This window comes from Cupressus sempervirens, chromosome 4 (assembly GCF_028749045.1).
Source record: "Cupressus sempervirens isolate cs-2001-9-10 chromosome 4, ASM2874904v1, whole genome shotgun sequence".
In the NCBI taxonomy this organism is placed as follows: domain Eukaryota; kingdom Viridiplantae; phylum Streptophyta; class Pinopsida; order Cupressales; family Cupressaceae; genus Cupressus; species Cupressus sempervirens.
Window position 1 is genome coordinate 513,378,288 of NC_143121.1, and position 26,947 is coordinate 513,405,234.

Genomic DNA, 26,947 nt, shown 5'->3' on the forward strand with positions numbered 1-26,947 from the left:
GCTTTTTTATTTCACAAAAGAAGTATTTGAAGGACTCATTAAAGAGATTTGACTTGGAAATTTGTAAGCCTATTGGTGTGCTTGTGAAAAGTGGGCCTCTAAACCTCACAGACACTTCAACGTGGTCATTACCTGCGAAGTCATCCTGGGATAAACATTGGATTGTTCATCCAGAATGCCCAATAGAGCGACCCATTGCCTCCTATCTAAATGGATTTTGCCTAATTAATGTCCTCAGATTCAAGGGGTAGGCAACCAAACCCTCTAAGAATGAAGGATTTGAGAATGAGATGCAACAATTCTATGTGAATATGAAAATTAATCTAAAATGAGATATGCAAACTAGTCTAAGAACATATAAAAGAAACTTATGCTAAAGATGTATGCATATTAGATCTAGATGAGAATTAAGCTAACAATGAAAATCTATGAGAATGTAATAAGCTTAAATGAGTATGCAATTTGGCAGCAATTCGATGCAAATTCTAATTCATCCTCCTTAAAATGAAGAGATGAGGGTCTCTTAAATAGACTTACCTAAAAACCTCTGACGGTTGAGATCGATTTCAATCAACAGTCAAGATTGAAGATGAAGTTTAGTCATAAAGGAAGATTCCCAAATCAAAGGGAGTTAACTGGCTCAGATCTAAGTATAAGAGTCATTCAACTCAGATAGACTTCAGTGTGAGAGCAAGTGATCTGAGTCATTTCCAATTTGATCAGTAGTGAACTAGGAATTTCCCTTTTTTGAACTAAAGAAAGATTTTGGAGAGATATTTAATTTAATAAAATGAGATATGATCTCTTAAATATATATTCTTATTAATTAAATAATTCTTATTTAATTAATTAGAGACACTTTTCTTATTTAATTAAACAACTTCATTTAATTAATTAGAAATGGCTTTCCATTTAATCAAATAACTTTGCTTAATTAATTAGAAGTAGCTTCTCCATTTAATTAAATAATTTTGTTTAATTAATTAAAATAGACATATTTATTAAATTAAATAAATTTAATTCCATAGTACATTAGCCTTAGCAGATAATTTAATTTAATAAAGTATGAATACTTTAGATTAAATTAAATTGAAATTAGATAGGTTTAATGTGGCTAATATGAGTGCATACTATAGGGATTAAATAACGAGTCTGATTAATGTAGATTAGGGTCTCAAGCATTTGACAATTAAGTCAAGTAGTGAGTAGGAGAATAAGAGTTGCCTATTAGGATAGGTCTTAGGATTGATCAGAAATAGACCAGAATTGGTATCATGGCAATGAGCCAATTTTGGGGTATTACATTTTGCCCCTCTTTGAATGAATGTGTGAGCAGCACGTTCAATTCAAAGAAAATCAGAAAACATGATGTGAAGATGAGATTGGTTCCGAATTTGATGATACAAAGACCAATTGATAAGATTTTGAGGACTATCTCTAGAACAAAGCTTAATCCTGAGGGATCCAAGAAGAGCGCCTAGATACCTAAGATTGATAAGCATTTAAAAGACTATCTCCAAAACGGAGCATAATCTTTAAGGATCCAGACAGAACGTCTAGATATCTGAAATTGATAAGCATTTAAAAGACTATCTCCAGAATGGAGTGTAATCTTTAAGGATCCAAACAAAACATCTAGATACTTGAGATTGATAAGCATTTAAAAGATTATCTCCAAAACAAAGTGTAATCTTTAAGGATCCAGACAAAACATCTAGATACCTAAGATTGATAGGCATTTAAAAGACTATCTCCATAACAGAGCGTAATCTTTAAGGATCCAGATAGAACGTCTAGATACTTGAGATTAATAAGCATTTAAAAGGTCTCTTTGACCTTTAAGGATCCAGATAGAACACCTAGATACCTAAGATTGAAAGCATTTAGAAGATTATCTCCAAAACAAAGCTTAACCTTCAAGGATCCAGATAGAACACCTAGATACCTAAAATTGATAAGCATTTAAAAGATTATCTCTAGAATAAAGCTTAACCTTAAAGGATCCAGATAGAACACCTAGATACCTGAGATTGAAAGCATTTAAAAGATTATCTCTAGAACAAAGCTTAACCTTTAAGGATCCAAATCGAACACCTAGATACCTGAGATTGATAGCATTTAGAAGATTAACTCCATAATGGAGCTTAACCTTCAAGGATCCAAATAGAACACCTAGATACTTGAGATTGATAGCATTTAGAAGATTATCTCCAGAATAGAGCTTAACCTTCAAGGATCCAGATAGAACACCTAGATACCTAAAATTGAAAGCAGATAGCGAGATCGAATTATAAGTCATAGAACCATCTGCAGAATGAGGCTTGATCCTTAGGAATTAGGGTTTAGATTGTCCCGATACCTATCCATTGAACTCTAAGAAGAGTTTTTATAAGATTGATTAGTTGATGAAAAGATAGGATATAGAAAAGATGCCAGATAGGAGGGAGCAAGATGCCCCAACTAATGAGATGCCCCAAGTGATGAGAATATAAGATAGGAACAAGATGTACCAAGCGATAAAGATTTAGATTGATTTGAAATGCAAGTTCAATGATGTAATCATCCTGCCCCCTCAAGAGTGAAATTGAAAGATGACACACCATAAGTATGATGTAAGGAGAATGACAAAAGATACAGACGAAATCCAAGGTTTAGCAAAATATAAAAGAGATCAGAATGATCAGAAGAAATATAAAGAGATCAAAACGATCAAAAGAAATATAAAGAGATCAGATTCATCTTGAAGAAATTGGAAGTCAATCCAAAGTGATTTCAAAGTCCAAAAGACCAAGTTTAACCAAGGAGTTGACTAGAATTGAGCATAGTTGATGTTAGTTGACTATTTCCAAAATGAGTTTTGAAAACATGAAGAATGTAGAGTTGAAAGAAGTCCAAGAATTGCAAAGTATCAGAAAGATTTGAGCTGCACAAGAATTTGATCGCTTCGGTCCCCAAAATTTTAAAACATATTTTTGAGGCATTTAGATGTGTCAAATTTTGAATTCAGTCCCGAAAATGGATCCAGAATGGTCCAATTAGCCAGGGGGTGATTTTTCGTGCAAATTCGAGCACTTTCAAAAATTAGGTCCACCCCTATATAAGGGTCCAAGGTGTCATTTTCAAACTCATTTGTACTTTTGTCTTGTAGTGATTTTGAGCTCTGAGATAGAGATGGTAGTTAATGTGAGATATCATTGATTTGAGTGCTCCAGACGTCACAACCAGCCAGTAGATTATGGACCACCGGTGAGTCGTCGATTCCCTACCTTCGTACTTTTGCTTTCATGCATTTCTAGGTCATTTATTGCATTTATTAGCATGTTTTTAGGAAGTCCAATCAGTCTTCATGCAAAACCTATCATTTTTTTCATGAAGATCTTCTTTCTTCACGCGAAGATATAGGGTGCACTGTTTCTTCACGTGCGGCAGGGAGGATCTTCGCGTGGGAGGCACTTATTTGTCATGCGAAGAACAAGATTCTTTATATGAAGGAAATTCATTTCTTGTGCACAAAGATCTTTTCTCGTGTGATGACATGATTCTTCACGCGAGATCTGAGATCTTCGTGCGATACTTTGAGAACTTTGCAAGAGATTTCACGAACTTCGCACGAAATCTCGTGATAGTCATGTTTAAAAGTTTCACTTTCGTACTCAAAAATTGCATTTTAATTTTTTTTGGTGTATCATTTTGACTTGATACTAATTTTTTCATTTGTCATTTTTATTGTGTGTGTAGGAGGTCTTTGGTGATGTCGCATTTAGATCACACTACCCACCTTACGACACATTACTCGGGAGTCTCGATGTTGCTGACCTGGCACATATTGAGCAGTTGGGTTTATCTTCTTTGTGCTAGATTTCAACCGTGATGGTGAATCACGGCCTTCTTACTGCTTTTGTGGAGCATTTCCATTCAGAGATGAACACTTTTCATTTTCCAATAGGTGAGATGATGATCACCCCAGAGGATATATGGAGGATACTGAGGATCTAATTTCACGGTGCTTGAGTCGTTTATGATATAGTGCCTCGAGTAGGGATAGAGGCACTATCCATTGTTTTTGGGAGAGAGCTACTGAAGGGTAGGGCCATCAGTTGGGATGAGTTGATGTACACCTATGGACCGACGCATAGGCTAGCATCTGTGTTGGCTATATTTTTGAGCTATTTCTTATGTCCTGACAGAGGATAGCATGGTTTAGAGTGTGGGTGGTGAGTCAAGCTTTGCAGGATGTTGGAGGCACCCGAGATCTTTGGGTAGGGTCAGTGCATGTTGGCCCACCTTTTTCATGAGATGCACAAGGTAGTCTTCCATGAGAAGAAGATGATGGCAGTTGGAGTGTATGTCTTATAGATATGGGCATGGGAGCACCTTCTTGTGTACAGGCCAATTTATGAGGATGCCCAAGAGCCCATGGAGCCCTATATATGCAGATATCAAGGGCACATCACCCAAGTCCACCTAGGTAAGATTGAGCATTGGAGGACACATCTTGATGACCTAGTCTCTGTTGTATGGTGACCCTAGCGAGAGATAGAGGACTGGGATGATGCCCCTAGAGAGCTACCATGGATGTTTAGTTCTCGACCTCTAGTGGGCAAGACCACATCAATTATAGAGAAATTTGTGATTTCACGAGTGTGGTAGCAGTATGGCTGACCACACGACATTTCTCATGAGTACTACACCTATTCTAGGTTGCAAAATGATGTTGAGTAGGGATGGCCAGCACGAATGGATCTAGGGCGGTCCATGATAGATATTCATAGCCTAGCTGTAGTTCAGTGGGACTACCTACCAAAGGTAGTAGATACAAGGATGATGCCTGTGTTTTAGGCATTTTTGATTAGTCATCCATTCCCATGATTTACAGATCCACTAGGGATGGTAGGACAAGCATAGAGGGAGGTGCCCCAGAAACATCAGGCATAGCCACAGCCACAAGTGTAGCCACAGGTCTGGCACCAAGTATAGTAGTTTCTAATTCCTCCACGGTAGATGGGATCAGACCCAAGTGCCAGGGGTAGTGGTACAGGACATGGTCGATGGCTGCAACAGAGGACAGAGGAGGAGGCCCCACAGTAGGAGGCTCCATAGCGGCAGGTGCCACCATAGCTGCAAGCACCACCACAACAGCAGGCACTTGAGATGCTTGATGAGGACATACCAGATCAGCCTATAGCTGGGGTATAGGACACAATATGACAGTATTGAGAGTGGATTTATCAGGCCTCCTGGTAGTTGGGGTACCTACAAATTTTAGTGGTAGTTTGGGATGCACAACTAGTGCAGAGATAGCGGGAGATAGATTGATGGAGAGAGAGTGCAAAGACTGCGGAGCAGAGATTGGAGTTGGCATAGGATGAGATCCACTTTTAGTTAGCTCGGGCAGCTTACTATTTTTCTGCATATATGAGTGCGGTACCAGATGAGACACTTCAAGTTTAGCACTTTTCTTAGTATGCACAAGAGTCTGGAGGTGCACGGCCTCCTGCCAGACCAAATATGCCACTGCCGCCTCTACCACCTGCTGCTCTTGCTCCTCCTAGAGGCAAGGGTATGGGACAGAGTTAGACGCTATGTGCCTAACTCTAATTTTGATCTCTAGTTATGTATCGATTGGTGTGCCAACACCACATGTATCTTTTTTTGATCAATTGCGCTCGAGTAGCACCCATTTTTGTACTGATCCATTCTTTTGATATATATATATATATATACACACACACACACACACACACACACACACACACACACGCGCGCGCGCGCGCGCGCGCGCGCGCAAGATCTTGAGTTGAGTATCCCTGTGTACATGTCATTGTCTGATTTGCTTTACTTTGATGTACATGGGATGTAAACATGATGATTATGAGATGTATGTTTGAGTATGATTATGATGTGATTATGAGCACGTAGATTAGATATTATGAGTATATGGATGCAATGGACTAACATTTCATGTAGTGTTGCGTGTTCATTTTTTTATAGTGATAGGTATTCCATTGAGGAGTGCAAATTGACAAACCAAACGCTTGTGCAGCCATGAAAAAACCTGACATGTTTGAAGATGCCCCCAATCCTTAATCACATAGGGGAGAAATAGAATCACAATAGAATTTTGTGCATATGCAAGTGAAGTATGTAATGCAAGACTATGTTAAATGCAACCCTAGGTCTAGTTACTGAGCCTCGACAATGTATCATCACTGGAGATAGAACAAAGCTTGTATGTTATACAATTCCCACTGACATTGCAATCATGGGAATATGAATAGAACATACGTTATAGGTTTTTCGGGATTAAATGTAAGCATTCGAGGCACAAGAAGCCAGAATGACAAGAACATTTGTCCCTTTTAATGTAGCAAGTTAACATAAGCATCAAACCATAAATGCTAGGATGACCAGAATGTTGCTTGCATGAAAGACACACCAAACACATGGGAGATCTATCTTATGCTAAGTATTCAGTATTTATTCTGTCCACAATGACCCTTGCATTTGTAACCTAAGACAAAAGTGTGCTAGATATACTCGCAGTGACCCATACATTCACTTAGCAGGATGAGTATCAGTATTTACTATAGCATGAAGAGTTCACTTCAACAATCAAGGAGAAGAACCAACATTATTGATGCATCCATATAAAAGGAGTCAAGGTACACTCGGCCATCCAATACGAGATGGAGGCTCTTATAGTGGACACCCCTTTTATAGGAATAAATCAACTTATTGGAACTAAACCATAGATAGAAAGTAAAGAAAAGATCATGCCCCCAGTCATTACTTCTCTAGTCAAAGATGACATCATCGAGTTTCTTGAGGAGATATGATAAAGAAAAACAAAGCAAACAAAGCAAAAGCTCAGCATATCCAAACAAGTATGTTGTTTTTGAGTTCAATATTTTTGGGATTAACGTCAAGTGTCAGTGTCTAGAACATGTTTGAAAGAAATCTCTTCAGTAGGGTGACAACACTAGGCAGATGCAGTCAAAATGGCTGGTGACTGAGGTCAAAGAGGCAACTTCACGATGAAGAACCTAAAGAGGACTAAGTGACAGTAGATAGGCACAGCTAGGATGATTGGTGACTGACACAAGAGAGATCTTCCATAAAGGAATCTGGAGATGTGACCCAAGCAACAATAGGCAAACACAGCTAAAACCACTGGTGACTATTGTGAAAGAGATTCTATGAGGAGAATCTTGAAGAGAGTGACACCAGCAATAGTAGGCAGACACAGTGAGGACCACTGGTGACTTTCATGAAGGAGATTCTATGAGGAGGATCCTGAAACGAGTGACACTAGTGACAGTAGGCAGATGCAGCAAGAAGAGTTGGTGAATATTGCAAAAGAGATTCTATGAGGAGGATCCCAAATTGAGTGACGCTAGCGATAGTAGGAAAATGTAGCTAGAACAGCTGGTGACTATTGTAAAAGAGATCCTATGAGGACGATCTCAAAATGAGTGACACTAGAGGGGAATGCCCTCGAGCTGTAACAAGACTCAATCCATGGATACATGAGTAGAAAGCAAGAAAAGGAAGAAAGTGAAAGCATGAAAGAGATTATATAAAGTAGCCAGAAGATGCACTATAGGATGGAGTGGTGGAAACAAGAGGCACCTATTTACCAAGTTTTCACCTTCTTGGCAAGATTTTAATTTTTTTTTTTTTTTTTATTTTATTTTATTTTATTTTATTTTATTTTATTTTTTGCTACCATGATGCCTATTTCTAGGTTTTTACCAATGGCACTTTTTTTTTTTTTTCAATTTTTTTTTTGTATTTTTCTTCTTTTTTTTTTCTTTTTTTTGTTACCAAGGTGCCTATTGCTAGGTTTTCACTAGGGTAACAATTTTTTTTCAAGACTTTTTTTTATTTTTAGATTTTTTTTAGGACATATAAATATGAACAAAGAGCTTGTTGATATTAGATCAACTATAAAACTAATTCAGGTGGAGAGTGTTGATGGGTTCTTTAAGCACTTCTCCTTTGGTTATGGAAAGCTAATAGGCACCAGATCCATATACGGTTGTAATGATGTAAGGATCGAGCCAGTTTGGTTCAAACTTTCCCTTTTTTACTTGTTGTTGTTGATTCTTGGAGTTCTCCCTTAGGACGAGGTCACCTAGCTGGAAGTCACGTGTCTTGACTCTCTGATTATAGCTTCTTGCCATTCATTGTTGATATGCTCGCAGATGATCACATGCCACTTGTCTTTGTTCATCCAGTAACATAAGCTCTTGAAGTCGAGCTATCATGTAGTCATCATCAGTGATAAGGCCTTTCATAGAGATTCTCAAGGTAGGAATATCGACCTCTATTGGAAACATAGCATCTGCCCCATACACCAACACAAAGGGAGTTGTGCCTGTTGGAGTTTTAATGCTTGTCCTATATGTCCATAGAGCTAGATTGATCTAGAGATGCCAATATCTCCTCAATTTTTTGACTGTATGATGAAGAATTTTGAGGATTGCCTTATTGGATGCCTCAGCTTGGCCATTATCCTGGGGGTAATAAATGGAAGACCAATGTTGTGTGATTTTGAATTTCTTGCATAGTTCCTTGAGGTCTTTACTCTTGAATTGTCCTCCATTGTCAGTAATGATTGAGGATGGTACACCATATTTGCAGATGATGTAATTTGTGATGAAAATTGCTACAATTTTGCGATCAGCAACTATGAGAGGTACTACCTCTACCCATTTTGTGAAGTAATCTTTAGCTGTGATAATGAACTTATGTCCATTAGAGGAGGTTGGGTGGATCTGTCCCAGCAAGTTAAAGGCCCATTGTTGAAATGGCCATGTTGTAGTAGAAAGAATCAACTCTCTAGCTAGAGCATGAATCAAATTCTCGTGTAGCTGACACTGCTTACAGGACCTAGCATACTTGATAGCTTCTTGCTCCATTTTGGGCCAGTAGTAACCAACACAAAGGAGTTTGCAAGCTAGTGTCAGGCCATTGGACCTCCTATATAGATCGTCAACAATAATGACATAATGTGAAGCATTATGGATTAGGTAACGTTTCTCATTCTAGGTTAGACCTTTCAGAATGATTTGATTATGAAGGTAGGAATAGATGTGATGGTAGCAAGATGATTCTTGTCCTATAATGGAATAGATCATCTTAGAATTAGGGGTGTCATAGGCTGGGTAGTGTAACGCTTCCACCAAGAACTCATGTCAAAGATCATTTTTAGGCATTTGTAGTAGGGAGGCCATAGTAGCCATGGCATCAGCTACTTTATTATCTGCTCGTGAAACTTGTTGGAAGGTGATGTGTGCAAAATACTTCTTTAAGTCACCAACCATGTGCTTGTAAGGAATTAGTTTCTCATCCTTTGTTTGGTACACATCATTAACTTGGTTGATGACAAGTTGAGAGTCACCAAAGACATCTAACTGATCCACTCTCCATTTAGCTACAATTTTCATGCCATTGATCAAAGCCTCGTATTCAACAATGTTGTTTGTACAAGGAAACAGAATCTTGTATGCTTTGGGCAATGAGTATCTTTGTGGTGTAATAAAGAGTAATCTAGCACCTGATCCTTGTTGTGTGAAGGACCCATCAGAGAACATAACCCATGTGTGGTGTGTGAGTGTCAGAATTGACACATCTAGGAAATCAATGTTCATTGGCAGAAGACTCTGTATGAGTGCCTCGGCTAGCTAGTCTACAATTGCCTGTCCCTTAATAGCCTTGTGTTCAACATATTGGATGTCAAACTCATTGAGTATCATAACCCATTTAGCCAATCTTCCTGTGAGAGCTACCTTACTGAGCAAGTACTTTAGTGGATCTATTTTAGCCACAAGCCTCATAGTGTGGGCAAGCATGTAGTGTCTCAACTTATGGGAAGCAAAGACAAATGCCAAGCAAGCTTTCTCAATAATGCTATAGTTCTTCTCATAAGAGACCAGTGTCTGGCTCAAGTAATAAATAGCTCTTTCTTTTTTGTCTGTATCTTCTTGAGCCAATGGAATGCCCAAAGATGTTTCAGTGGCTGAAATGTATAAAAGCAAAGGCTTCCCATGAATAGGAGGCATCAAGATGGGTGTATTGAAAAGATATTGTTTGATATGTGTTAAGATTTGCTCACAATCCTGGCTCCAATTGAATTTCACACCCTTATGTAAGGTCTTTGTGAAGGGTTGTGATCTATCCGCCAATTGTGAAATAAACCTACAAATAGATTGAAGCCTTCCCTATAGTCCTCTCATATGACTGATGTTCCAAGGTGGTGGCATGTCCATTATTTCTTGTACTTTCTCCGGATCTACCTCAATTCCTTTTGCAGAAATAATGTATCCTAGCAACTTCCCTAATGTGACACCAAATGCGCATTTCTTAGGATTGAGTTGAAAACTAAATTTTTCCATACGATCTAGGATGGGCCCCAAATCTTGTAGATGAGTATTGTGTTTAGCACTTTTGACCAAGGTATCATCAACATAGTCCTCCATGGTTCTATGCATCATATCATGGAAAATTGTAGTAACAGCTCGCTGATATGTAGCACCAGCATTTTTTAAACCAAATGACATCACATTCCAACAAAAGGTTCCCCATGCACATGTGAAAGCCATTTTCTCTTGGTCTTCTGGCACAATTTTTATCTGATTATATTCAGAAAAGCCATCCATAAGTGAGTACATCTCATAGCTAACCATCATGTCCATGATCATATCAATATTAGGGAGCAGAAAGTCATCTTTAGGACATGCCAAGTTAAGATCACGGAAGTCTATACAAACCCTAATAGATTTATCGTGCTTGGAAATTGGAACAATATTGGATATCCATTTGACATAATCAATTGCATGGATGAAACTAGCATTTAGAAGTTTCTTCAATTCTACTTTGACAAACAATGCAATGTGAGGGTGCATTTTTTGAAGCTTTTGTTTAACTGGTTTGATGCCTGGTGCTATGGACAAATGATGCATGATAAGATTAGAATCCAATCCTGGCATGTCAGAGTATGTCCAGGTAAAATTTATTTTCTTTTCTTTGAAAAAGGTAATGAATTGTTCCTTCTCTTCAGGTGACAGTGACTGTACCAGATGTATCATATGAGGATGTTCTTTTGTGCCCAAGTTAATTGGTTGTGTCGGCTCTATCAACACTGATGATCTCTCCTAAAAGTGACTAGGAAGTACATCAAATATCTCATCTATGGGCACCTCAAAGAGGTTTTCACCCTTGGATACGTCTTTTTTTTTTTACTTTTTTGGGTTTTGACATTGCCACAATGTGGTTTTCACCATCGGACCTTTTGCATTTTTTCTTTTTAATTGTGTGACTAAGATATTTGATGTCAGTCTTAGTCATGTTGATGCTCTTCTCATTGGTGGAAGACGTTACAGGTTCGATAGCATTTAGGTAATAGGTGAGAGCATAGTCATTCTAGAATATGGGGACTTTGCTAGATGCATTTGGGTTCTAGTCTATATGCTCAGGATGTGTGAGTGAGAGAGTAGTGGCTGGTTCAATTGTGTTCACACTATAGTCATTAAGTGCTTGGACCAACAATTCGAGACCTACGACAACCTCATCCACAGGTGTGTTCAAATGCCTCAGAGTATGAACATTAGTAATTGACAATTCTAGGACACTAGTTGGATTCGACCCATGTGACCTAACCCTAGATGTTTCACCCACTTCAATTTGGTTTCCATAGACATGCACTTGGTCAATGTCTTTATTAGTAGTCACTTCTGAAAGAGAGTCAAACTAATATTCCTTAGAATCAGTGCTACATGGCAAGAGATTATAGAACTCCCCAATAGTGATAGGGACATAGTCACCTTCATTCTCTGGGTTCTTACACAAATACTCAACATAGCATGACTAACTAGATTCTCCCTTTTCTAAATGATATTTGAATTGCTCAGTATTGTCCTCAAAAGAATCACTAGTATCATTGACAGTGCTAACACATGGCACAAAGTCATCTGGCTCAGTAAAAATTTAGTGATATCCTAAGGGATAGGATGAGGATAGGAATCCTCATCATTAGATTCTTCCTCTTGAGTATCTAACTTAGCTTTTGACTCATTTTTAGATGAACTCTCAGGTGTTGGTATGAATTTATTTGGTCCCAAATGAAAAGGAACCTTCTTAAATCCTAGGCCAATTGTATCATGATTGCTTTGGGCTCTTGCTTTGATAGGGTCAATTAGGCCATTGTTATTGCACCAAATAGGGTCAGTTCCCTTGTAACCAAATCGCTTCATAAGCCTAAGACTAGGCCCATATTTCTTAGGAGTAATTTCTCAAACTTGTTCTGTTAGGTCCACTGGAGCCTCTTCTCTATAAAGCCATGCAGCAATGGCTTTGTTTTCACTTTCATCTTCTAAGGGAACTGTAGCCTTGACAAAAGTGCCATTATACTTAGTTTGAGGTGTCAGCATGAATGGCTTCTCTACCTCTGAGGGTCTCCCATAATGTCAAGGAGACTCTAGGAGAGACATTAATGATAGCACTGGTTCAATTTGGTACTCTCCCATACCAATTTCTTTCAGTTTGAATGACTTCTCAATTTGTTTCAACTTATTGTTGTGATAATCAGTGGACTCGCGGTTAGCAGGGACAAAAGTTTCAACAGCTTTGAGCATATTGCAGGTGTAGCTAATAGTGGCAGGAATAGTAACTTTGGAGCCATGAAATGGGAACTTGATGCATTGGTGGTATGTGGATGGCATAGCATGCATCTCATGTATCCATGGTCGTCCTAATAGAATGTTGTAGGCCAAGGGAATATCAAGCACCTAATAGGTGACATCCCTTTTGACAGGACTGACACAAATTGGTAAAACCACAAGACCTAGAGACTTTTGTTCCACTTTTTCGTGCGCTTTGATAGTAATCTTTTGTCAAGGATTGATAGAGTCCTTAGAATAATTCAATTGTCTAAGCAGAGCAGCAGAGACAATATTTAAGCCAACGTCATTATCAATGAGTACCCGATGAACATGTGTCTGGTGGATCATAACCTTGATGCATAGAGGTTGATTGTGTGGGTGACTCAGCGAGTTTTCATCTTCCTCAGAAAAGGTCATAAGGTAAGGCGAGGTTAGGTGACCCACCATGGATTAGAATCGCTCAAGATCAAGATCTTGAGGAACATTTGCCTCAGCAAGGGCTTTGTCAAAAATTTGCCTATGAGCAAGTAAGATTTTAAGTAGCTCAAAGATGGAAATCTGAGCATTAGTTTGTTTCAACTAATCAAGAACACTATAACTGGTTGTTGTCGAGTTCATTGTAGGTTTTGCACCTTTGCCAGATGGTCCAGCAAGGGCTTTGTCTTTTTTTTGTTTAAGATCTAAAGTAGGAGGTGCAGGTCCTTTGAGCACCAACTTGGCACGAGAGTGAGTGACAGCATTAGCACAGTGTTGCAAAGGCGTATTATCCATTTCATTGAAAGTAGGGCCCCTCAAGACAAATGGTGTCTTGGGTTTGTCATTATCTTGCTTGCCCTTAATGGTAATAATGTCACAGTATTCAAAATCTACAGGTTCAACCATGTGAATGACATTGTCATCATTGGAATATGTATAGTTGACCTTTTTGTAGGGTTGTGGTTTCGAAGTCTCTCCTTTTTCATAAGCTAGAAAAGGTTCTTTGAATGCCTTATTATCCAAGTTTTTGTTATGTCCATCTACCACAAGATCACCAGCATCAATCATGTCCTGGACTTTATGGTGCAAGTTTATACAGTTGCTAGTTTTGTGTCCCTTGTTTTGGTGATACTCATAGAACGAGGTTTGATTCCACCATGGTGGACATGGTTGTGGATCATCAGGATGAGGGTTATCCATTGGTGAAATAAGCTTATGTTGTAGCAATGTTTTGTAAACCATATCTAAAGGTTCTCCCAAAGGTGTATACTCTCATTTGGGGCATGTTGTCGAAGAGTTTCTCAATTTTTTCTCAAAAGTCTTATTGTTAGGAGGAGGTTTCTCAGCATTTTTGGCCGCTTTGAGGCCATCTATGAGATTAAATGCAGCTTTAGTAGGTTTGGGTGTGACATTGTCAACAACTCCATCATGTACAATTTCTCGATTCTTGTTGACATGTTTGGTTTTATCCCTATTGGAAGTGGAACCTTGTTTTATGTCTCTTTGAAGAGTGAGTTCACCTTTCTTGACCATAAATTCTTTGATATGGATAGCCTATGTAATCATGTCTTCAAAGGTACATGGACCTTGCAGTTGGACTCTATATCCAAAATCAGGTAAGAGGTTATTAGTGAAAATGTCAAGCTTCTCTGTTTCTGGGATTTTACGGGAATATTTAGTGTATAGTTATATCCACCTTTGGAGGAATGTGAGAAAAGGTTCTCCAGCTTTCTATTTAGGGTTGCATAGATCTCAAATATTGACAGGGTGTTGTATGTTATGAGAATATTGCTGAACAAATAGATGGGCAATTTTGTCAAACTTCTTGATACCAGAAGGTAAATGTGAGAACCACTCCAAAGCTTGACCACCTAGGCTTCTAGGGAATAAATGCATGAGGTAGGTTTGATCGTGTATAAACTCCATAGACAAAGCACCAAATTCCTACAAGTGATCTTGGGGATCAGTCATAACAAAGTACTTGTCATATTTGGGTAGCTCTACACCTCGTGGGAAAGGCGACATGTTTATGCTTTTGTCAAATGGAAATGGACAAAGAGCGTCCAATGTGTATGTCTTTGTGGGTTTCTCTTTCTCATGCATCATCTAAGACAATTGGTCTTGCATAATTTTTAGTTGTTTTTGGAGTTTAGAAGTCTCAGTTTCTTCTTCAGGCATGATAATGGTTTCCACATTGAAATGAGAGGGTAGTTTAGCTCCCTCTTGGGAAACTTTGAGAAAGTACTTTTCTTTCTTCATTGAGTAGGATTCTCATGACCTTTTGGAAGTTTTTTTTCTCTTCAACATTTTGCTATGTGTTTAGGGAGTATTTCCACCTCTTCCTGTTCCTCATCGGTGTCATAGTCTTTCTCTTTCTCTTTGTCATTCCTAGGTGGTTCTTGATGTCAACTATGACTACTATGTTCAAGTTCACGATTAGTCATTATAGGAACATGTTCAGTTTCAGTGTGTTGTGTTTCAAAAGGTCTTTTGAAAAAAGGATCAGACATCGTGTTTGGTAATAGAAGACCTCTACTTGTCTCAGTATCCTCTTGGTACAAAGGATTCCTAATTTGTTACAGGTTTATGGAAAATATTTGTTGAACTCGAGATGACCTGGCAGGTGAAGGAGATCGTGAAGATGCCTCACTAGCCGAACTAGATATGGATTGAGTAACGAAAGGTAAGTGACCTCTACTGGAATTATGACCCCTGTCATGACCACATCTAAGTCTAAGAGGATAAAACAAGTTGCCACTTCTGGTCGCGATAGTCATAGACAAGGACAAGAAGGTAGAACCTGGACAAGGACTACACTAAGATTGAGTCTCAAAAATGAACAAGATAATAGCAAGAATATTGTCCACCAAGGCACAAATGGTCTAATTTAAAGGCTAGAATAGCCAGAGATTATGACCGATGTGACACAAAGTATGACAAGCATTAAGATGAAGAGAAAAAATAACTTATGAGATGAGACTAGTCAAAGTGCAAGATACAAGCCCTTAGCAAAGAAAAGTACCACTGTTTTAGGATTGTTCACAGATAGAGAGTGACAAATGGATGCTAAAAAGGGTAGCGTGCATGCCACAGACAGCTAAAATAGATCAAAAAGTGGAAATGTTGAAACAAGATCTCGCCCGAGAAACCTGTACAGGTCGCACGAGGAAGTTTTCTAAGCTGTGTGAAGAAGTTTCCTAGATCTCACAAAAGTCAGTGACAATTTTTTAATTTCGTGTGAGGAAGTTCAAAGGGTCATGCGACCACTCATGATAGTAGTTTAATTTTGTGCGAGGACAAAATGATTTCGTGCGAGACTGAAAAAGTTTTCACGCGAGAAGGTAGACCAATTTTACAATAGTGACTGATTTTGACAAGATTTTTGGACTTCTCAGACAGAGTAGACAAATTTTTGAGACAGGTTCAATTGGACAGACAATGAGATTGACCTTGCAAGATTTTTGGACAAAGTTTCAAGTTTTCAATCCAAGCAAAGTGTTTAAACAAGATAGTGGGAAGCAAGCAATAGTTGAAAATAGTCCTGCCGAGGACAAAGCAACTCGACAAGATAGGGGAGTCTTGACTTTTGTTTGTTGTAATTGGTTTGGACTTTGTTGATGACTCGATAACAAACACACTTTATCCCTAGAAAGAAAAATTGGTAGAGAAGGCATAACCTTTTTCCCACATCTTATGCGCATGTGTGTCCCTCACACAGCCATGTCACCCCCTAGAGGGTGCCTATATTTTTGGTATATTCAAAGTACTCAATAGTATATGCTAAACGAGCACCCTTGTGGTAGGGGATGAGCATGTATACCACCTTAAAACATCTAGTAGCATGCCTATGGTGAGTTCTATAGGAGAGATTCTTCCCCCTCCTTGCACAAAGAAAAATTGGTAGAGAAGCAAAAACCTTTGTCCCACATCTTATGTGCATGTGTGTACCTCACATAGTTGTGTCACCCCCTAGAGGGCACCCGTGTTTTTGGTATATTCAAAGGACTCAATAGTATACACTAAATGAGTGCCCTTGTGGTAGGGGACGAGCACGTATACCACCTTCAAATGTCCAGTAGCATGCCTATGATGAGTTCTACAGGAGAGATTCTTCCCCTTCCTTGCACAAAGATTATGCCTCCTTTTGAAGGTGAACCGGGTGGCTTCTAACTAAGAGGTTTTTAATTGGATTATATTTGTATTAATTCTCAATGGCTCTGCAAGTAGAGTTGAGACCAGCAGCCCACACCAGCATCTAAAAGTGCACACTACTTGCTTAGCAAGCTAGGGGCCAGCGTTGACCAGTGCACAGATAGAGCTTCCCCTTGATATGCAATATCAAGAATCAAGGGGAAGAAATTAATCCAGCTTTGGAGTCTTTTTCTCTACAAAGCATCTTGATTATAGTGAGTTGGAATCTCCGAAAAAAAGAGTGTGCTCACTTGGATCATTCCTGGAGGTTGGATCACTCTGGCAGGCCCTCTAAAGGATAGACATGGACTAGTGGTTTAGATCTAAGGGTCTGAGTTTCTGATTTCCCTCAAGGGGAAAGAGCATAATCCTCTACCTTATTTCCTCACCCAAACATGCCAAATGAGTTAATTACCGACTTGGCTTAATCAATCCAAACTCATTCTTCCTTAAAAAATTTGATTCCCTTAAAGGAAATTATTGTCTCATCATAGAAGAGAACAAGCTTTAGAGAACCACCAAGCTGCTTGCCTCCCTCAGAATGTTGTCTTTCAAAAGCATCTAGGTTTCTGATTCACTCTCGATCATGACCTCTGAGAAGTGAAGAGTATATTCTTCTATTCTTCCATCTTGCATCCTAAGAAGTTCACAAGCCCTAGTTATCTAGTTTTGAAAGCAGGAAAAGAAGACACACATTGTTTTGTGGGTTTGAAATATGGTCTTTAACAAGCGTATCTTCGACAAGCATCCTGCAAGAAAATAGTCAGTCTATTTTCAAGTGGATTTTAAAAGGAGTCTTTGACAAATATCCTAGAAACAACGGTTAAGCTGCAAGAAATCTAGAGAAATAGATCAAGACAAGCACGTTAGTGAAATCAAACAATCTGAAGATCAAAAAATAATGCTTAAAACTGAAACTACTGTCACAAGATTTCACGCAAAATCTCTATCAAAGCTACGCGAAATTGTTTGGAGCCCACACAAAATTGTTTTACAACTCGCGCAAAGAAAATAGGTGTTGCGTGAATTTTTGCGCACTCAGGCACTTTCTCGCGTGACTCAAAAAGAATCCTTGTGCAAAGATTTAGAATCCTCGTGCCGAAATGAACTGTCTCGTGTGAAGATTCCTAAATCTGTACAAAACTATATGGATAGAGGGCTTGAAATTTGATAAAAATATGCAGAGAAGCCTTGAGAAATTGATTTTATAGGGCCCCACGGTGAGCGCCAGAAATGTACCTATGAAAAGTGGGCCTCTAAAACTCACAGACACTTCAACGTGGTCATTACCTACGAAGTCATCCTGGGATAAACATTGGATTGTTCATCCAAAATGCCCAATAGAGCGACCCGTTGCCTCCTATCTAAATGGATTTTGCCTAATTAATGTCCTCAAATTCAAGGGGTAGGCAACCAGACCCTCTAAGAATGAAGGATTTGAGAATGAGATGCAACAAATCCATGTGAATATGCAAATTAATCTAAAATGAGATATGAAAACTAGTCTAAGAACATATAAAAGAAACTTATGCTAAAGATGTATGCATATTAGATCTAGATGAGAATTAAGCTAACAATGAAAATCTATGAGAATGTAATAAGCTTAAATGAGTATGCAATTTGGCAGCAATTTGATGCAAATTCTAATTCATCCTCCTTAAAATGAAGAGATGAGGGTCTCTTAAATAGACTTACCTAAAAACCTTCGATGGTTGAGATCAATTTCAATCAACGGTCAAGATTGAAGATGAAGTTTAGTCATAAAGGAAGATTCCCAAATCAAAGGGAGTTAATTGGCTCAGATCTGAGTGTAAGAGTCAGTCAACTCAGATAGACTTCAGTGTGAGAGCAAGTGATCTGAGTCATTTCCAATTTGATCAGTAGTGAACTAGGAATTTCCCTTTTTTGAACTAAAAAGAGATTTTGGAGAGATATTTAATTTAATAAAATGAGTTATGCTCTCATAAATATATTTTCTTATTAATCAAATAATTCTTATTTAATTAATTAGAGACACTTTTCTTATTTAATTAAACAACTTCATTTAATTAATTAGGAATGGCTTTCCATTTAATCAAATAACTTTGCTTAATTAATTAGAAGTAGCTTATCCATTTAATTAAATGATTTTTTTTAATTAATTAAAATAGACATATTTATTAAATTAAATAAATTTAATTCTGTAGTACATTAGCCTTAGGAGATAATTTAATTTAATAAAGTATGAATACTTTAGATTAAATTAAATTGAAATCAAATAGGTTTAATGTGGCTAAAATGAGTGTGTACTATAGGGATTAAATAACAAGTCTGATTAATGTAGATTAGGATCTCAAGCATTTGACAATTAAGTCAAGTAGCGAGTAGTAGAATAAGAATTTCCTATTAGGATAGGTCTTAGGATTGATCAGAAATAGACCAGAATTGGTATCATGGCAATGAGCCAATTTTGGGGTATTACAATTGGTACACTTATGATAACTAGTCATAAGTTATCTAGCAAAGATGAGAAACCTATAGTTGAGAAGAAGAATTATAGATCCATGATTGGAGGTTTGCAATATCTTACTCACACAAGATAGAATATAGAAAGTGTGGTCATGATTGTAGTAGATTTCAAGTTGATCCTAAGGAGTATCATTATGCAGGAGTAAAGAGGATATCTACATATTTGAAGGGAACATTTGACTATGTAATGTGATATGATAGATTAGGTGATTTCACTCTATGTGTTTATACTGATGTAGATTTGGTAGGTAGTATGGATGATAGAAAAAGCATGAGTGGTAGAGAATTCTTTCTTGGAGGAAGATTGGTTTCTTGGATAAGCAAGAAACAAGATTGTATCTCACAGAGTATAACTGAGGTAGAGTATGTAGCAGTAGAAAATAATTTTAATCAAGTCATGTAGATGAAGTAGATGTTGCAAGATATTGGGATAGAATTTTCAAAACCTATTATCATATATTGTGATAACACAAGTACACTAAGTATGTCTAAGAATCTTGTATTGCATTCTAAGACTAAGCATATATTTGTTAAGTATCATGTTTTGAGAGAGAAGGTAGCAAAAAAAGAGATTAGCTTGGAGTATTTTAATACTAAAGATCAAATTGAAAATATCTTTACAAAACCTTTTCCTAAAGATACTTTCAAGTACTTGAGAGGTATGCTTGGGGTTATGCCCCTGCCTATTCGAAGTAGATGATGCAAAGATTGCATCAATCTAGTGGTATAGAGAACTATTATTTGATTGTATTGAATGTTGATGCTTCTTGTATGGGGGAGTATCAATAATGAGAAAAATCATTAAGACTCTTGGTAATTGGTCTTGAATAGTGTCTTTAGACACTTGACCTGGTTGAAGACTTGGAGCAAACAATTGACAATATCCTTACTTTTTATTAGGGAGATTTAGAAAGATTCATGTAAGAAAGAAGGAATATCTCTATGGGGGAGATATATAGTATAAAAAGATTTGATATATGGGGCAGAAGCTTAGATTTGTTTAGCATGTGAATAATTGATACCAATCCTAAGAAGATGCAGAACAAAGTAGTGTTCCAAAGGATTTTAGATTCAATTGATCAAGAGGATTTGAAAAGATGAGAATAGTAGTAGTAGCACGTAGAGTATTGTTTGGTATTCTTGAAACTTAAATGTTTTTCATCTATGTTTCCATCAATGCCAAAGGGGGAGATTGTTGGCATGAATGTTGATGATATTATTTTGGGAGATTATACTAAGCATTGGAGAGCATGTCGCAGTATTTACATGTTGCATTGATGACTGTATTTGTCATTGATATCAACATAGCAGTAATTTTGTGAAGACTAGTAGAATAGCAGATAGAGATCATGGTCATATAGATAGAGGTTTGACAATTAGATGATGTGAAGTTAAGGACGTGTTCCTCATAGTGTCCTAATGATGAGGTTAAGTGTGTGTAACCTAAGTCAAAGAGATATGCAAGTCAAATGTGATTTACAGAAAGCAACATAGAAACAGAGTACCTAAAAGAATATTATGATGATCATATTACATCTTCTAACAAAGATATAATATGGAGATGTTAAGTTAGAAAGTGATAGAGGATAGTTTGATGATAATATTAGCAAGTGCACAAATCCTAGAGTTGCAAGTGTGAGAATTATTATAGATTGTGAGCTAACAGTGCTATATGGTTGCAAAATAATTAATTATCTTATTGTGGTCCTATTACAATTAATTGTGAAAGCCTCAAGGTCAATTCAAGAAATTGTTTTGAGGTGTAATACCCTGACATGTGACCCAAAATAAATTAACCTAAAGTTTTACTAAATTTGTCAAACATTTTTTTTAAGATAATAACTTAACAACAATAGATATAAAATATAGTAGAAGCATTAACATTCACATAAACACATACCATAAAACATATTACAATTCTTAAGGATCTCATGATGTTGAATCACATTTAAGTTTAATTAATACTAAGCCTAATATATAACACATCCATATTAAAGAATAACTACAAGTATAAATTCTATTTAAACAATATAGAATTATTCTAAATGCCACTTGGCAATAAACAAAATGCACAATCATCCACTTTACAGGTCACAGGGTATGAAAGCCTGAAATAATATACATCATGAAATAGATTACATCATCTCATAAGATCTATGAAATAAAATACAATATAATACAGTACAACCATCTATCATAGTACATAAGAAATAGAATGAAAGAGAGTACATAACAGGAAACTCTAGCCATGGCATCGAACTGTCAGATCTCAAAGGTATAAGAAAATGCACTACTACCTGACCTTGTGGAACCTAAATGGCCCACTCCCACCACACTGAGGAGATAGACTCAAGTCTTAAACAAGATAACAAAGCATAGTCAAAATCAACATCTAGGTTCAAGGAATCACCTGAAAGAAAACTATCTCAAAGGGTGCCAAGATACAAGTATCAACTAAACCTAGAGGCAACATAGATACATAGAAAATCTACTATGCAAGTGGGAAAGTATCATCACATGAGCCAACTATAAGGTTATCTGATAGTCTTTTAATACTTTGGCCCCCTAGTGTCTCTATGCAGCATCAATATTATTTTGTACAAACAAGGCATACTAACAAGTCAGCTCTAAGGTTACCTTGGTAGTCTTTTAATACTCCAACCCCCTAGTGACTTTCTATGGTACCAATATCTTATTAATTCATTTAAACCCATTTGATGAAATTTTATCACTTATTAAAATAATCCATAATGGGTTACTTTTCAACCTCTTTAGGGCCTTGGCCTCTATTTCAAGCCACCTACCAATATGACATATAAAAAACTTGCCCTAAGCTTAGCAAAAGAAAAAGATCCCAAATGACTATAAACCACACATTAGTTTTTAAACAAGCAACTGGAAAGTATTGAAATGTTATTGATCATAATCACAGATTCCACCAATATGATTATCCTAATAGGACTGATCCAAAAAAAATTAGGATTAGCCTCAAATAGAAATAATAGTTACATGCAAATATAATTAATATCAAAAAATAATAGATCACACATAAGAGAATATAAGAGACCAATATTTAACGTGGTTCATCCAATCCCTAGGCTACATCCACCAATAGAAAGTCCAATATTATTATTATCTAGTGATTAAAACTTGATTACAATCCATAATCCCCTACAGCTTAATACTACCACAAGACCCAATTTTTGCATCCCACACATTATGAAAATCCCTAACACTAAGCCCTTTTTATACAAGTTTTTTCTCGCTTACAAAATTTGGGCTAGAATAATACAAAAATAGTAGCTAATGCTATTTACAATATAAGGGCTTTTTTGGCTTCGAGGATGTTTCCCATGAAAACCCCTGCAAGGGCATAGCCCCTCAACCCCACCCTATACTAAAATAGGAAATGCACCTAGGGCACTACCCTAGGACCTTGTTTTGGGGGCACTGCCCCCAAACCCCCATAGAAATAATCTAGAGGGAAACCACGTTGAATAAACCTCTAAGTCTGATTAGGCTCCACATCACAACAATCTCCCACTTGGAGACTAATCTGGCTCTGCAACAGTAACCTCCCACTTGGAGACTGATTATAGCACTACTAAACCTGTAGCTCCCACTGGAATATCAAACCACCCTAACCTCTGTTGTTCTTTTATTTTGTTTAGTCAAGAAGACCAACTGAAGTTGAAGAGGGGTTCAACTTCTCCCATGTCACCACCTTTGTAAACATATCTATTGGATTGTCATTTGTATGTATCTTCTCTAGATTTAATTGTCGATCATCCAAAACTAACTAAATAAAATGGTATCACAACTAAATGTGTTTTTTCTTTGAATGCAAAGCTAAATTCTTTGCAAGATGAATAACACTTTGACAATCTATAAATAAATAATTATCCTTCTAAGGGTGTCCCAATTCTTCCAAGAAGAACTAAAGCCATATCATCTCCTTGTCTACCTTTGTAGCAGCAACATACTCTACCTCTGTAGTGGATAAAGAATTAACCTTCTGTAACCTAGAAACCTAACTCAAGGTTGCCCTACCAATAGTAAATACATAATGTGTATTACTCTGTTTGGTATCAATTTTTCCTACCAAATTTGAGTCAACATATCCCTATAAATCAGTAGTAGAGCCCCAAAAATGTAAACACTTACTAGATGTTCCTCTCAAATATCTAAGAATTCATTTAACTACATTCTAATGCTCAATTCCTAGATGACTCATATACCTACTAACAACTCTTACTGCATTTCCAATATTTGGCCTTGTACATACCATAGCATACATCAAGCTTCCTATTGTAAAAGCATAAGGTACCTTGGACATCTTATCCTCCTCTTCTTATGTCTTTGGACACATCTCCTTTGTCAACTTCAAATGACTAGGTAAAGGTGTGTTGATAGCTTTAGCATTCTCCATAGAGAAATGTTGCAACACCTTCTCAATATAATTAGCCTAAGATAATGTCAATTTCTTGTTCTTCTATCTCTATAAATCTTCATACCAAGGATTTTTTTTACTACCCCCAAATCCTTCATAACAAATGCATGTGTTAACCAGTGTTTCAACCCCTTAATGTGATCCATGTTAGACCCAGCTACAAGCATATCATCAACATATAAACATAAAATAATGTAGTTTTCATTATCCAACCTCTTAAAATAAACACAATGTTCTAAATGACACCTACTATATCCATGCTTATGCATAAACCTATCAAATTTCAAATACCATTGCTGAAGTGCTTTCTTCAAGCCATATAAACTTTTCTTTAATCTACACATTAAGTTCTCCTTACCTTTGACCTCAAATCCCTATGACTATGCCATATATATCTCTTCATCCAAATTACCATAAAGGAAGGTTGTTTTAACATCAAGCTACTCCAAATGCAAATCTTCAGTAGCCACAATACTTAAAATAGTGTGAATAAAAGTCATTTTAACAACAAGAGAAAATATCTAATCAAAATCAATACCCTTTTTCTTTGCAAATTCTTTTGCAACTAACCTGACTTTAAACCATTTCTTACCTCCATCCTCTTCTTTCAACCTATAAACCCATTTATTCTATAAAGCCTTTTTACGTGCAGGCAATTGGCATAAATCTCATGTCTCATTTTTCAACAAAGAGTCCATTTTTTTCTTTTGTTGTAGACTCCCACTAAATCTATGTATCCACATAGATAGCTTCATCATAACATTCAAGTTCACCAGCATTAGTAAGTAGAATAGAATACAAGGAAGGAGAAAATATTTTTGGAGTTCTACTTAGCCTTGTTAACCATCTAACATTCACTAGGGTGTGTGGTATTTATTGTTGCGGTTATTGTAGATCATGAAAAATTGTTGGAACATCAGCTTTTGGAGTATCATCCAACACTACATAATCATTTTCTTTCATCTCATGTTGTTGTAATAGATCTTTGTACAACACTTTATCATTAAATATGACATCTCTACTTCTTACAATTTTATGATTTTCAAAATCTGAAAGCCTATAACTAAATTCATTAATGCCATATCCAAAAAATAAAAATTTCTTTGGTTTAACTTGCAGCTTGGTTCTATTTTCAAAATCTATATGAGCAAATGCTTCACAACTAAAGGTTCTGAGAAAACAATAACTCACCTTCTTACTAGTCCATGCTTCCTCTAGAATACTGCAACCAAAAGGAGTAGAGGAACCTCTATTAATCAAATATACAATAGTATTGATAGCCTTTTCCCACATGTTTAAGGGAAACCTAGCATGCAACCTCATGCTTCTTGCACACTCCATTATAGTCTTGTTCATGCATCCAACCACTCCATTTTTCTGTGGAGTCCTTGGAATAGTTTTATGTCTATGAATACCATTAGTGGAGCAATAATCTTTAAACTCATGACTGTAATACTCACCAAAATTATCAGATCTAAGACATTTTAATTTCTTACCAATCTCATTTTTGACCAAGCATTTCCATTTCTTAAAAGTTTGAAATACATCAGATTTTTGTCTAAGGAAATAAACCCATACTTTTCTAGTTGCATCATCAATAAATATAACATAATAATGAGATCCACCAAGGGAAGATACCTAAGCTATTACCCATACATGTGTATACACAAGCTCTAATTTCTAACTTTTATTTTCCTTCCCAGTCTTCACAAACTCACTCTCCTTTGTTTTCCATACATAAAACTTTCACAAAAATCCATATTAACACATTTCAGACCTGGTAAAAATTTCTTTAAATGAAGTGCTTTCATACCTTTCTCACTCATGTGCCTAAGTCTGTTGTTCCATAGTGTTGTATCAAAACCTAGAGCAACTATTTTTTCTCCCTGCTCAACTACAGCAATTGTTCCTGAACATTCATTTATCTCTGAAATAATCAAAGTAGAAGTAACAATATGACATGTACAAAGATATAAGATGCCTACTTTCACACCTTTTGCTACTACAAGGGAACTTTTTGAAACCTTCCAATTTTTATCATTAAATGTAACTACACAACTCTCATTACCAAGTTCCCTACTGAAATTAAATTCCTACTCAACCTTAGAACATGTCTTCCCTCATGTAGTAGCCAATGATTCCCATTCTGCAACTTAATCTTAACTTTTCCCTTTCCAACAATCTGATAGGGTTCATTATCCCCCAAATAAACAAGCCAAAAATCCCCTTAGGCATAATCAATGAAATAACCTCTATGAGGTGTAGCATGAAATGAAGCACCAGAATCGAAGACCCATGAATCATCAATACATTCTAAAGATAGTAGAAAAGCATCCTCTTCAGATTTGATACTTACCACATTTTCCTACTTGTTCCCTTCTGGTTGATCTCCTTCATTGTTCTTTCGAGTCCAGTAATATTTCTTCTTATGGCCTAGTTTACCACAGTACTAGCAATCTCTTGGTCCTCTCGATTGAGACCTCTTCCCCTTTGACTTTCCTCTTGATTTCCCATGATTTTCAAAATTATTTCCTCTCTTAGTCATTCTACCTCTACTTTGTGCATTAAAAGCACTTTCTAATGTAGATCCACCAGAGGATTTCCTATGAGTCTCTTCACCCAAAATAACATTGATCACATTATCATATTTTAGGGTATTAGATCTAGAAACATAATTACTCGCAGCTATTCCAGCTTTCAGGCAAGGAACACAAAATCAAGAGAACCCTAATTTCTTCATCAAAATTAATACCCATAGAAGATAACTAGCAAGTAATAGTATTAAACTTATTTAAATAATTTGCAACAAATCCACCTTCTGCCATTTTCATATTAAATAAATGCTTCATGAGAAATACCTTATTTGAAGCCGAGGACTTTTCATACAATTTTGCTAGGGTTTCCATCAACTCATCCATCTTCTTCACTTTTGTAATGTTAAATGTCACTAATGGTGCCAAGCATAATTGAATGCTTCCAAGTTCCTTTCTATCTAAAATCTCTCATTTCTCATTTGTCATGATTCCCTAGTTTTTAGTTTTTCCTTCCAATGGCTTCCATAAATCCTTTTGATAGAGATAGTCCTCCATTTGCATCTTTCATAACTGAAAGTTATGCCCATTAAACTTTTCTACCTTCAGCTTACCCTTGTTTACTATTG